The sequence below is a fragment of the Panthera onca genome, chromosome D4, assembly GCF_046562875.1.
Source record: "Panthera onca isolate mPanOnc1 chromosome D4, mPanOnc1 haplotype 2, whole genome shotgun sequence".
Classification (NCBI taxonomy): domain Eukaryota; kingdom Metazoa; phylum Chordata; class Mammalia; order Carnivora; family Felidae; genus Panthera; species Panthera onca.
The window spans coordinates 75,166,528-75,179,097 of NC_138351.1; the positions used below are offsets into that span (position 1 = coordinate 75,166,528).

At 45.7% G+C, this 12,570-nt stretch overlaps 1 long non-coding RNA gene across 2 annotated transcripts in view; it reads right to left on the minus strand.

The window, feature by feature from the left end:
* Positions 1-12,570, minus strand: part of LOC132663033 (uncharacterized) — a 45,242-nt gene that overhangs the window by 1,071 nt on the left and 31,601 nt on the right. The window contains exon 4 of one of the 2 annotated variants that reach the window (XR_013551687.2): positions 8,721-8,874. The exons of the other annotated variant lie outside the window; for it this stretch is intronic. This is a non-coding gene — a long non-coding RNA (uncharacterized LOC132663033). Of the gene's footprint in view, positions 1-8,720; positions 8,875-12,570 lie in introns of those variants that run through there. 2 annotated transcript variants of the gene reach the window in all.

The following is a 12,570-nucleotide window of genomic DNA, read 5'->3' on the forward strand; positions in this document are numbered from 1 at the left end:
CACATACATAAATTTGGGTTGGGGCGGGGGGACACAGTTCAGCTCACAATAGTATATTCTCAACTAATGTTAGGTACGTCTTCCTCCACCTCGGATGCTGAAAATTTTCATGCTCCAGTGGCAGGCATGATTTCTCAGCCTCTCTTATCCTAACTCTTCCGTGAGAGCTGACTTGCCTCTTCAATCACCTTTCAGAAGGACGTGTGCTCACTCCTTTTCTGTAAATAACAATAACAGCAACCCGGGTCTTGATGTTATCCCAACGACGCTGAAATATGCCTAACAAAGCAGTTGAATAACCTTTCTTTAATTTAATCCAATGGCAGTAATTTTCCAGAACACACCATTACAAGGGAGCAGCGTGATCTCCAGGGCTTTTGAAGCCTAATTAAAAGGCACTGTAGCAAGAAGGAGAGTGCAGTTACGTCTCAGAATCACAGCGTTCTGATCTTGGAGTTGTAGGAAAGGAGGAGTTTTTACTGAACGGTGAGGAGGTTGGGCAGGGTGGCCTGGGGAAATTGTGGGGGCCTCTGCTGGTCACATGGAGAAGGCTTTGTGCCATTGTCTTTGCTTGTCAGAATTAAGCCAAGGTCATTCCTGTCCTCTTTCCTTGTAGGTGATGGGCCGGGAAGACCTGACCACAGGCTGAAATGGTCATTGGCCGAGGAATTTCAGGGATTGCTGGTCCATTTTCAATATGAACCTATTCAGCAGCACCTTCTTCCTGAGCACATGTGTTAGGTACTGTGGATGGTGGGCATGATAATAAAAATAACTGATGTAAATATCTCCAAATCATGGAATTTTAACTAGGGGCTCGTGCTCCAGGGCATTCGTGAATTCTGGCCTCCAAAACTGTGCAAGAATAAGTCTGTGTTGTTTTTAAGCACCCCTCCCTGCCCAGATTGTGGTAATCTATTAAGCAGCCCTAGGAAATTAATACACATGGTTAATAATAATTATCTAAACGTGAAGTATTTCAAGTGTCATGTTATTTGACTCTCCCCATTTTTGTGGTTGTTTTAAGAATTCAGTGAGATAGGGGCGCCTGGGTGGCTCAGTCGGTTAAGCGGCCAACTTCGGCTCAGGTCATGATCTCACAGTCCGTGAGTTCAAGCCCTGCGTCGGGCTCTGTGCTGACTGCTCAGAGCCTGGAGCCTGTTTCAGATTCTGTGTCTCCCTCTCTCTCTGACCCTCCCCCATTCATGCTCTGTCTCTCTCTGTCTCAAAAATAAATAAATGTTAAAAAAAAATGTTTAAGAATTCAGTGAGATAGTGCATATAATTTACTAAGCGTGGTTTGTCCTGAATAAATGCCATATAAATATGATATTAATTTATTTAGTAATATATATTTTATTTATTTATTTATTTATTTATTTATTTATTTATTTATTTTTAACGTTTATTTATTTTTGAGACAGAGAGAGACAGAGCATGAATGGGGGAGGGGCAAAGAGAGAGGGAGACACAGAATCGGAAGCAGGCTCCAGGCTCTGAGCCGTCAGCCCAGAGCCCAACGCGGGGCTCGAACCCACGGACCGCGAGACCGTGACCTGAGCTGAAATTGGACGTTCAACCGACTGAGCCACCCAGGCGCCCCAGTAATATATATTTTAAATTTTTATTTATTTATTTTGAGACAGAGAGAAGGAGAGTGCACGTGCATGAGTGGGATAGGGGCAGAGAGAGAGGGAGAGAGAGAATCTCAAGCAGGCTCCTCACTATTAGCACAGAGCCTGACATTTGGCTTGAACTAACGAACCATGAGATCATGATCTGAGTCAAAATCAAGAGTTGGATGCTTAACCAACTGAGCCACCCAGGCGCCCCAATTTATTCATCTTTTTAAAAGATCTTAGGGGCACCTACGTGGCTCAGTCGGTTAAGTGGCCGACTTCGGCTCAGGTCATGATCTCGCGGTCCGTGAGTTCAAGTCCCGCATCGGGCTCTGTGCTGACAGCTCAGAGCCTGGAGCCTGTTTCAGATTCTGTGTCTCCCTCTCTCTCTGACCCTCCCCCGTTCATGCTCTGTCTCTCTCTGTCTCAAAAATAAACATTAAAAAAAATAAAAATAAAAGATTTTATTCTTTAGTAATCTCTACACCCAATGTGGGGCTCGAACTCACAACCTCAAGCTCAAGAGCCACATGCTCCACTGACTGAGCCAGCCAGGCGTTCCTATATTTACTATAATTAATGTTATTGTTAAATCACACTCAGATAACAAATTTGGAAACACCCTGTAAATCCTCAAGACAACAAACAAATGTGAATGTAAATGGTGTCAAGGTAAGTGAAGTGAATTCGTATTTATCCTTTTGACTTTTCTTCTCAAGCAGATGTTCTGGAAGGAGGTCACCTGGGGCCCAGCACTGGGCTGATGGGCCGGGTCCTAGAAAGGGCCTGTGTACTGGTTCCCTGGGCCCCGACCCCTTTTCCAGAAGGAGTTTAGATGATTACAGTGCAATGAAGTGGGTGCTCAGGCAGGGGGAGGTGAATGGGGCACAGAGAGGCACCTAACCCAGTGTGGGGCTGGATGTCAGGAAGGCTTACTGGGGGAGCCAGTGCTGAGCTACATCTTAAAGGAGAAGCAGGTGTAAAGACTTGTAGAAGGCATTCTGGAAGTGAAACGTAACTTCTTCACACATCTGGAAGGATGATTAGCGGTTTGCCACATGAGGAAGGTGGAGGGTACAAGTCTGACAGAAACCCCATTCAACCAATTAATTTCAGAAAAGATATTAATCAGGGAATTGCATACTAAAACGGCAAGATACCATTTCACACCTGCCAGGTTGGCAAAAATCAAAATATCCAACGTTACTAAGTATTGACAAGATTGTGGTACAAGAGGAACCCACCTACAAGGCGAGTGGGGTGTAAATGGGCCGGACCACGTTGGAGAATACTTGGAAATATCTAGTACATTTGAAGACATGTCAAATCTAGCAGCTCTATAGCTTGATATATTCCCTGGAGGAACTCTCACACATTTGTACCCAAGTGTATCAGTTAGTTTCTACTGCGTCACCAATCATCCCAAAATACAGCACCTTAACCAACAATCACTTATTTAGCTGTGGGTCAGCTGGGCAGTTCTCCTGCTCTGGCCCAGCTTGGCTCATCTCTGCTGGGCTGTTTCCTGTAGGAGAGGTCAGTGGGAGGGTCGGCAGGCAGCTGCATGAACTAGCATGGCTTGTCTGTTTCCTGGCTGTTGGCTGCAGTGAAATGAGCAACTGAGCCACATGTCTCATGTCCTCCAGCTCCATGCCATGGTTAACACCCTTGCTTGGTATAGGGGATGTCCCTAATATATGGGAGCCAACATCACACTTACCTGCACGATGAACTGATTAGGAAAAACAACCTTAGAAGCTTTGTTCTCTTTCTTTTCTTTTCTATATTCTTTAAAAGTTTTTAAATGTTTATTTATTTTGAGATAGAGATAGAGATAGAGATAGATAGAGATAGAGATAGGGATTGAGATAGAGATATAGAGAGCAGGGGAGGGGCAGAGAGAGAGGGAGACAGAGAATCCCAAGCAGGCTCCACACTATCAGTGTGGAGACCGACATGGGGCTCAAACTCACAAACCGTGAGATCATGACCTGGGCCAAAACCAAGAGTCATGATACTTAACAGACTGAGCCACCCAGGTGCCCCTCTTCTTTTTTTTTTTCTTCTTTTACAAGAAAAGTGTATTTATTTTTGAGAGAGAGAGAGAGAGAGAGAGAGAGAGAGAGAGCATGCACAAGCAGGGGGAGAGCAGAGGTAGAGAGGGACAGAGGATCCAAAGTGGGCTCTGCACTGACAGCAGTGAGGGCTCAAACTCATAAACTGTGAGATCACGACCTAAGCCAAAGTCAGATGCTCAACTGACTGAGTCCACCCAAGAACCCCACTTTTCTTTTCTTTCTTTTAAAAAAATTTTTTTAATATTTATTTAGTTTTGAAAGAGAGAGTGTGAGTGAGGGAGGGGCACAGAATCTGAAGCAGGCTCCAGGCTCTGAGCTGTCAGCACAGAGCCCAATGCGGGGTTGGAACTCACGAACCGTGAGATCATGACCTGAGCCAAAGTCGGACGATTAACTGACTGAGCCACCCAGGCGCCCCTCATCTATTTGAAATAATGCTTTATTGAAGTATGATTCACATGCCATAGAACTCATCCACTTAAAGAGAACAACTCAATAGTTCAATAGTTGTAAATACATTCACAGAATTGTGAATCGACTCTACAATCAATTTCAGAATATATTCAATCACCCCAAAAAGAACTCCATACCATTTAGCCATCAACCCTCCACTCTACTGTCTCCATTCCCTTCTACCAAACTACCTTCTGTCTCTAGAGACTCGCTTTTCCTGGAAATTTCATAGAAATGGAATTATGTGATATTCGGCCTTTCTTGACTGCCTTCTTTCACTTAGCATAAAGTTGTCAAGGTCCCTCCATGTTATCACATATGGTCTTTGTTCTTTTTCATGGCTGAATAATATTCCATTGTGTTTATCCGTGTATCAGTTCATGTACATTTGGGTCGTTTCCACTCTTGGCTGTTATGAATAATACTGCTTTGAACATTCGTGTGCAGGCTTCTTTGTGGACATATATTTTCATTTCTTTCAGGAGTAGAATTTCTGGGTCCTACAGTAACTCTGTGTTGAACCTTTGGAAGAAATTCTAGGTTGCTTTCCAAAGTGGCTTCACTAAGCCTTGGAATTTTACAGCCCTCAAGAGTGAGCCTTTGGGGTTTTCTTAGCTAACATTTATTCATGTAACTTTTAGTTCCTTCTTTGCTGCTATTGTTTGCTTTGTTTCTTGGCCGGCTTTTTATAAACCGGGATTCAGACTTGATGTGGCTTCAGGCCCAGAGAAGCTAACAGGATGTAGGCAGTTCTGTCTGTGCCTCCTGCTGGCCTCTGAGGCCCCAGCAGGATTTATGGCTGGTGGCTCCCCCCCTACAGGCTTGCGTTGGATTCCTGCAGCTTTCTGTTCTTAGCTCTATTTCATTACTATTTCCTCTTCTGTAGAACCTTCCATACCCAGGCCACTGGGGAAGGTTCTGGGGGGTCATCTCACCAACCCCTCACTTCCTCTGTGGACTAAGGCAAGATTGGCTGTGTGGGGGTTGTAGGGTCCCAGATCAGAAAATCAGTTGACGGCAGAACTGAAACAGAAAACCAACGTTTTTTTTTTTTCCTTATTATAGTTGTGATGCATACATATTGTATACAAATAAGAAAATTGATATAATTCAAAAACAATAAGAACACATTTTTTAAAAAAAAGATCACCCAGAAGCACCTGGGTGGCTCAGTCAGTTAAGGGTCCGACTTCAGTTCAGGTCATGATCTCACAGTTCGTGATTCCGAGCCCTGAGTCAGGCTCTGTGCTGACAGCTCGGAGCCTGGAGCCTGCTTCAGATCCTGTGTCTGCCTCACTCTCTGCCCCTCCCCTGCTCATGCTCTGTCTCGCTCTCTCAAAAATAAATAAACATAAAAAATTTTTTTTAAATCACCCATAAATTCAACACCTACAGGAAACTAATGTTAAGATTTTAGTATGTAACTCTTATTTATTTAATTATTCATTAATTTGTTCAGTAAATGTTTATACGGTATCTACCAATTGCCAATTTACTAAACCCTGATGACACTTTTCTTTGCACACATATATATATATGTAAACATATACATCATTTCCTGAATAACATATGTGTTTCAACATATGTGTTTTATCATTTAAACCTCTCTGTCATTCCAATGATATGTTATAAAGCCCTTTTCGTGGCAATACATATAAATCTACATTTTCATTCTTTTTTTTTTTTAATCTTTATTTATTTTTGAGAGAGAGACAGCGTGTGAGCAGGAGAGGAGCAGAGAGAAAGGGAGACACAGAATCCGAAGCAGGCTCCAGGCTGAGTTGTCAACACGGAGCCCGAGTCGGGGCTCGAACTCACGAGCCGTGAGATCATGACCTGAGCCGAAGTCGGACGCTCAACCGACTGAGCCACCCAGGCGCCCCTACATTTTCTTTCTTAAACGACTGCATGCAACATGGCGTGATTTATTTAAGCAATTCCCATTGTTGTACACTTTGATTATTTTTAACTTTTCCTATTATCAGCATAGCTGTCCTCATCTTTTTACCTTCTCAGTTCTTTAGACAAACTTGTAGAAACATAACTGCTAGGTCAGAAAGTATATAAATATTTTTAAGGCTGTTATTGATACATTTTGCCAGTTGATCTATCAAAAATAACTATACAGGGGCGCCTGGGTGGCTCAGTCGGTCAAGCATCCGACTTCATCTCAGGTCATGCTCTCGCGGTCCGCGAGTTCGAGCCCCGCGTCGGGCTCTGGGCTGGCTGATGGCTCAGAGCCTGGAGCTTGCTTCCGATTCTGAGTCTCCCTCTCTCTCTGCCCCTCCCCCATTTATGTTGTGTCTCTCTCTGTCTCAAAAATAAATAAACGTTAAAAAAAAATTAAAAAAAAATAACTATACAATTCTGGTCTCCCATCAGCCTGTATAAGAGTGCCTGCCCCTCACCGCTCATGAACATTATTTTTTTTTTTAATGCTTATTTATTTATTTTTTTAACGTTTATTTATTTATTTAAAAAAATTTTTTTTATTTGACGTTTATTTATTTTTGAGACATAGAGAGACAGAGCATGAACGGGGGAGGGTCAGAGAGAGAGGGAGACACAGAATCTGAAACAGGCTCCAGGCTCCGAGCTGTCAGCACAGAGCCCGATGCGGGGCTCGAACTCACGGACTGTGAGATCATGACCTGAGCCGAAGTTGGTCGCCCAACCGACTGAGCCACCCAGGCGCCCCAAACGTTTATTTATTTTTGAGACAGAGAGAGACAGAGCATGAATGGGGGAGGGTCAGAGAGAGGGAGACACAGAATCTGAAACAGGCTCCAGGCTCCGAGCTGTCAGCACAGAGCCCGACACGGGGCTCGAACTCACGGACCGCAAGATCATGACCCGAGCCGAAGTCGGCTGCTTAACCAACTGAGCCACCCAGGCGCCCCTAATGTTTATTTATTTTTGAGACAGAGAGAGAGAGAGAGAGAGAGCAAGTGAGGGAGGGGCAGAGAGAGAGGGAGACATAGAATTAGAAGCAGGGTCCAGTCTCTGAGCTGTCAGCACAGATTCTGACTCAGGGCTCAAACTCACAAACTAAGATCTGAGGTGAAGTCAGATGCTTAACCGACCGAGTTACCCAGGTGGCCCACCCCTCATGAACATTCTACTAAGTCCTGGGTAATTTATTCTTTTCCAATATAAAAAATAAAAATTGGTTTTATTAGTTTCCTAGGGCTGTTCTTATGAAGTACCTCAAACTGTATGGCTGAAAATAACAAATTTATTGTGTCACAGTTCTGAAGGCTAATGTCCCAAATTAAGACATTGGCAGGACTGTGTTCCCTCAGAAAACTGTAGGGGGAAGGGCGCCTGGGTGGCTCAGTCAGTTAAATGTCCAACTCCGGCTCAGGTCATGATCTCGCGGTTTGTGTGTTCGAACCCCGTGTTGGGCTCAGTGCTGACAGCTCAGAGCCAGCAGCCTGCTTCGGATTCTGTGTCTCCTTCTCTCTCTGTCTTTTCCCCACTCACACTGTCTCTCTCTGTCCCTCAAAAAAGGAATAAATGTTAAGAAAAAGAAGAAGAAGAAGGAGAAGGAGAAGGAGAAGAAGAAGGAGAAGAAGAAGGAGAAGAAGAAGGAAAGAAAACTGTAGGGGGATCCTTCCTCTTCTTCCTGGCTTCTGGCAGTTTGTTGACAGTCTTTGGTGTTCCTCCCCTTCACTGAATAACTCCAATCTCTACCCTTATCATCACACAGCTTTCTCCCTTGGGTGTCTGTCTTCCCATGGCCATTTCATTATACAGACCCCAGTCATAGTGGATTAGAGACCTGTCCTACTCCAGTAAGACCCCCATCTTAACTAACCACATCTGCAATGACCCTATTTGCAAATAAGATCACGTTGTCAAGTACTGGGGGCTAGAAGTTCAGTAGACCTTCTTTTGCAGGGTTGCGGGAAGGAGGGGGGGACACCATTTAAGTTATAACAATGGTATTACATACTTGAATTTTTGACAGATTTGAATTGTTGATTACGTACTTGAAATTTTGATTGATTACTGGTAAAACTGAGCATTTTCCCATATGTCCCTTAGGCCATTTTCCCACAGGGGTATTTGTCTCTTCCTTACTTATTTTTAAAACTCTTTATATAATAAAAATATTCATGCTTAGACTCTAAGCTTTTGTCTTAAAATTTTTTTTATTTATTTTGAGAGACAGACAGAGAGAGAGAGAGCACAAGCAGGAGAGGGACAGAGAGAGAATCCCAAGTAGGTTCCGTGCTGTCAGTGTGGAGCCCAATGTGGAGCTCGATCCCACAACTGTGAGATCATGACCTGAGCCAAAATCAAGATTTGGACACTTAACTGACTGAGCCACCCAGGCGCCCTGGGCTTTTCTTTTTTACTCAATTTCAAACACAGCAAGATCTGCCCAAGCTTTGGGGCATTTGTAAAATTGCCAGTGTGCAGCTTGCTCTGGGAGCAATTCTCTGCCCACTCGTGCCTTGAGAGAATCCTCTCTAAGAGCCCAGCAAGAGGGCATGTGACTTTGAGGCTTCTGTGTTAGTCAGGATAGGCTAGATTGTGCCGCATAACAAAAATGACCCGAGAAATCTTGACGGGTTACAGCACAAAGGTTTGTTTCTTGCTCAGATTGTGTGTCCACTGGCAGTTGACCATGACTCTGCCGCATCATTCCTGCAAGGATCTAGGTCACCAGACGAGCTCCCATGTGGGACGTCAGGGTCAGGGAAACAGAAATAACGCTGCTGTTTGAACACAGAGAATTCAAAACAGGGAATTATCCTAACGAACATGAGAGGACTGACAAATCAAAGGGAGCCGTAAGGGAGTGCAGAGAGCCCTGCAGGTGTCAAAGTCCACCCCAGGTCTGGGGGAGCAAAGGGAAGACTTGGAATTGTCAGAGCCTTGCTGCTCAGAGGCAAACCACACAGGGCTGGTGTGCAGAACCCCTGAGAGCTCGAGCGGAGGGAGCTGCTGGCACCTCACAGAGGGTACCACGAGCCTGGCTGTGGGAGGGCTGGAACACCTGGAAACTGGAACCAGTGGTTAGTGCGGGGCTGCTGCCGTGGCACATTGATGGATCAGGAGGCAAACAGGCGTGAGAAAGACCCTTCTCCCCTCCTCCGATCTTGTAGCCTCCCCCAGTGCCCACTCCTGCTGTGTTAGTCTGGGCCTCTATAGCAGAAGGCCATGGACCCAGTGGCTCAAACCACAGAAATGTACTTCTCACAGTTCCAGAGGCTGAACAGCTGAGATCAGGGTGCTTAATTTGAAGGCCCATCTTCATTCCCCACCTTGGTGGGAACTTTCATTTTTTTTTTTTTTTTTTTTTCTGCCTGGTCATAAAGTTTTGGCACAAGGCTGGGAGGGGCCACATCAGGTTGCCAGTGACTTGTCACTTTGTGCAGTTTCTTAACTCCCAGTCTGTGGGTCTGACTTGCTTCTGGGAGTCCAGGTAGACATGGAGTTTGGGGGACATTCTTGCAGCCACTACAAGGGTAAATTTGGGGGGGGGGACCTCTGGGATTTAGCCCACAACTGAAATCCCTTTGTCAGCTCCCTAGTTCCTCTGCATGGATGCTTCAGAACACCCTGGCCTCGCTCCCTATCTCTACGCTAAGGCACTTTGGTGACAAGAGGCAAGAGTCCCCCTGCAGCTGGCATTGCACTAAACCTCAAATCCAAGTATCGCAAGATAAATGCATTAAGAACAAACCCCTTTGCCTTTGAAGCATGCGAATCTGGGGATGTCTGCAGCAACTGACTGTACAAAACCAATTATTTTAAAAAGTGTTTTAATGTTTCATCTGCTGCGATCCTCCTGAAATCAGCAGCCAGGGGCAGCTTTCAGTAACGAGGCAGCTGAGGCCCGTGACCGGAGCGCTTGGGTGAGTTTCTCTCTGCCTCAGGACTAGAGCCAGAGGTGGCGTGGCTATTTGCAGGGACAGGGCCTTGCGCCATGTGGTCCCCTAGGATTGTGAGCTTTCAGAGGGCAGAGACTAGGTCACACTCCTTCTTGTGCACACAGGACAGTTTCAGCACACAGCACTTAGTCAACTTTGGTCGGGCTTCCAGAAACAGACCCTGAGAGGAAGACGTGCAGACACGTGGGTATCGTGGAAATGCTCCCAGGGGAAACCCATAAAGGAGCAGGGGAAGCAGACAAGGAAGAGGGGGAGGGCCTGGGGAACAGAGGGAGGCACCCAGGGTGCAAAAATGTGGAGGCCGGTGCATGAGTCTCAGAGGAAGTGTCCCCTTAAACTCTGGGCACAATCCTGTCACTTGCCTCACGCTATAGCCCCAGCCTTCTAGGAAGGAACATGATTTCGGAAAAAATTCCTCCCAGGCAGCTTCATCCTGGTCCCTTGGGGCCCCTGGAATATAAGTTGCATCCATAGTTTTCTGGATTAGGGTCAGGGTCTGGGGCTTTCTGACTCCTGAACTAAGTCACTGGTTAAAGGCACCTTGCGAATGGGGAGGATGTACATTCCCAAGAAGAGTCCTGAAAAGACTCATGGGTGTGAGCTGTTGGAAAGGAAGGCTCACTTAGGGAGCAGGTGCAGGGCACAGAAACAGTAAGAAGGGATCTGGGTGCGGCATTAATAATACACATCACTGGGGTGTCTCCGTGGCTCAGTCAGTTAAGCATCCGACTCTTGATTTCAGCTCAGGATCCGGCGTTCAAGCCCCGCATTGGGCTCCACACTGGGCGTAGAGCCTACTTAAAAAAAAAAAATACACCTCACCAAAATGCTTGTTGAATGAATGAAGGGAGGAAGGAAGGAAGGAAGAAATTTATGAGTGAATTATCAATTGAACGAGAAATGAATCCACTGAACATTGAGAATGCTCATAAAAATCCTGTTCTACAACCAACTCTGAGCTCCGACTCTGCTCCATCTGTGGAGCTAACGTGTATTTAATGCTGAGTGGCAAGCATAATGGTGGTTCTTACAGTGAAGTCTACCTCTCCGTCACCAGGAGATTTCCCATCACTGGTGGATACATAGAATGCCCACTAACATGATCCAAATGCTGGTGAACATAACGGCCAAAAATACAGCAGGGCAGAGTGTCCTTCCCTTCCCTGGGAGCATCCCCCGAAGGAGACGAGGGAAACGAGAACCTTAGTTACTGGCTTGTTAGTGCCCTAGCTGGTGAGCTCTTGCCTGCCTTCTCCCAGTCCTATCAATGACTATGGCTCCTGAAAGCAGCTGGGCATATTATATCAGCATTTAAATCCCATCACATCTCCCTGCTGACTCTCATTCCAAAATATTTATTCATTTGATGGCTCAGAATAATTGCCTCAGTCCCCAATCTCTGAGACTGGCAGTGCAGAGCCACAGAGAATTCCCACCCTTGCCTGGCTCTCTTGCTACCAGGGGAGAGGTGGTATTCCATCAGTCATGGGGGCAGCATAAGACACTCAAGTACTCTGCTTGGCATAGCCCCTTCACCCCAGGGCCACTTTTCCTGTCTTCACTGTCATTTTACATCAGGGGCATTATCATCCTAGTGACCCAGGCTTAAGACTCAGGTCATCTACTAATTCATTCTAACATTGGCTGAACACCTACTTTGGGCTAAGCTTTGTGCTAAGCCCTGATCCTGCCCATTAGCTGTGTGGCAGAGGACCTGACACGGGTGCCTGCACAGAACCAAGCATAGAAAAGGCTCTAAAAAATCCTTGTCAGGTGGACAAATTGATGGATGGAAGGATGGATGAAGGGATGGATGGATCGGTGGATGGACGGATAGATGGATGATTGGATGAGTGGACGGATGGAAGAATGGATGGGTGGTTGGATGGATGGTTGGATGGATGGATGGATGATGGATAGATGGAATGGTGGAATCTGTTGGTTATGTCTTTTCAGTATCCTGTACACATTCTCCATGATTAGGTGGGGCTAAGCTTGACCCCTCACATTCTCTAACCTGGCCATGCATCCCGGGCCAGCCTAATCAGACTGTTCCAAACTTCTGGCCACAGAACTCAGTTTCAGGCAAGGACATATAACACAAGCCAGGTTAGAGTTCTCCTTGGGACTTTTTGGTTTGTTCTAGCAGTGGACAACCTCTCTTCCCTGGGTTGCTAAACTGTAGGGATGTTCATTCGAAGCTGCTGGAGGCTCCTTTATTTGCCACAAGGAAAGAGTCTGACTGAAGGATGGGAAAAGGAGAGGCAGGATGAGGGGAAAAGGAGAATGAGGAGAAAAGGAGAAGGAACAGAGGAGGAGGACACATTTGGGGATATAATTTAAGCCCCCATGTGGGGAGCCAGCTGAACTCTTAGACCTTCCACGTATAGGAGGTAATGAATTCTCTTTCTCTGACTTAAGACAGCCTGAATTGTGTTTCTTTTATTTGTAACAAAGAGAATCTTGTCAGTGCAGAGTGAGGGAGTAAATGAGAGAATGCATGATTGAATGAGTGAA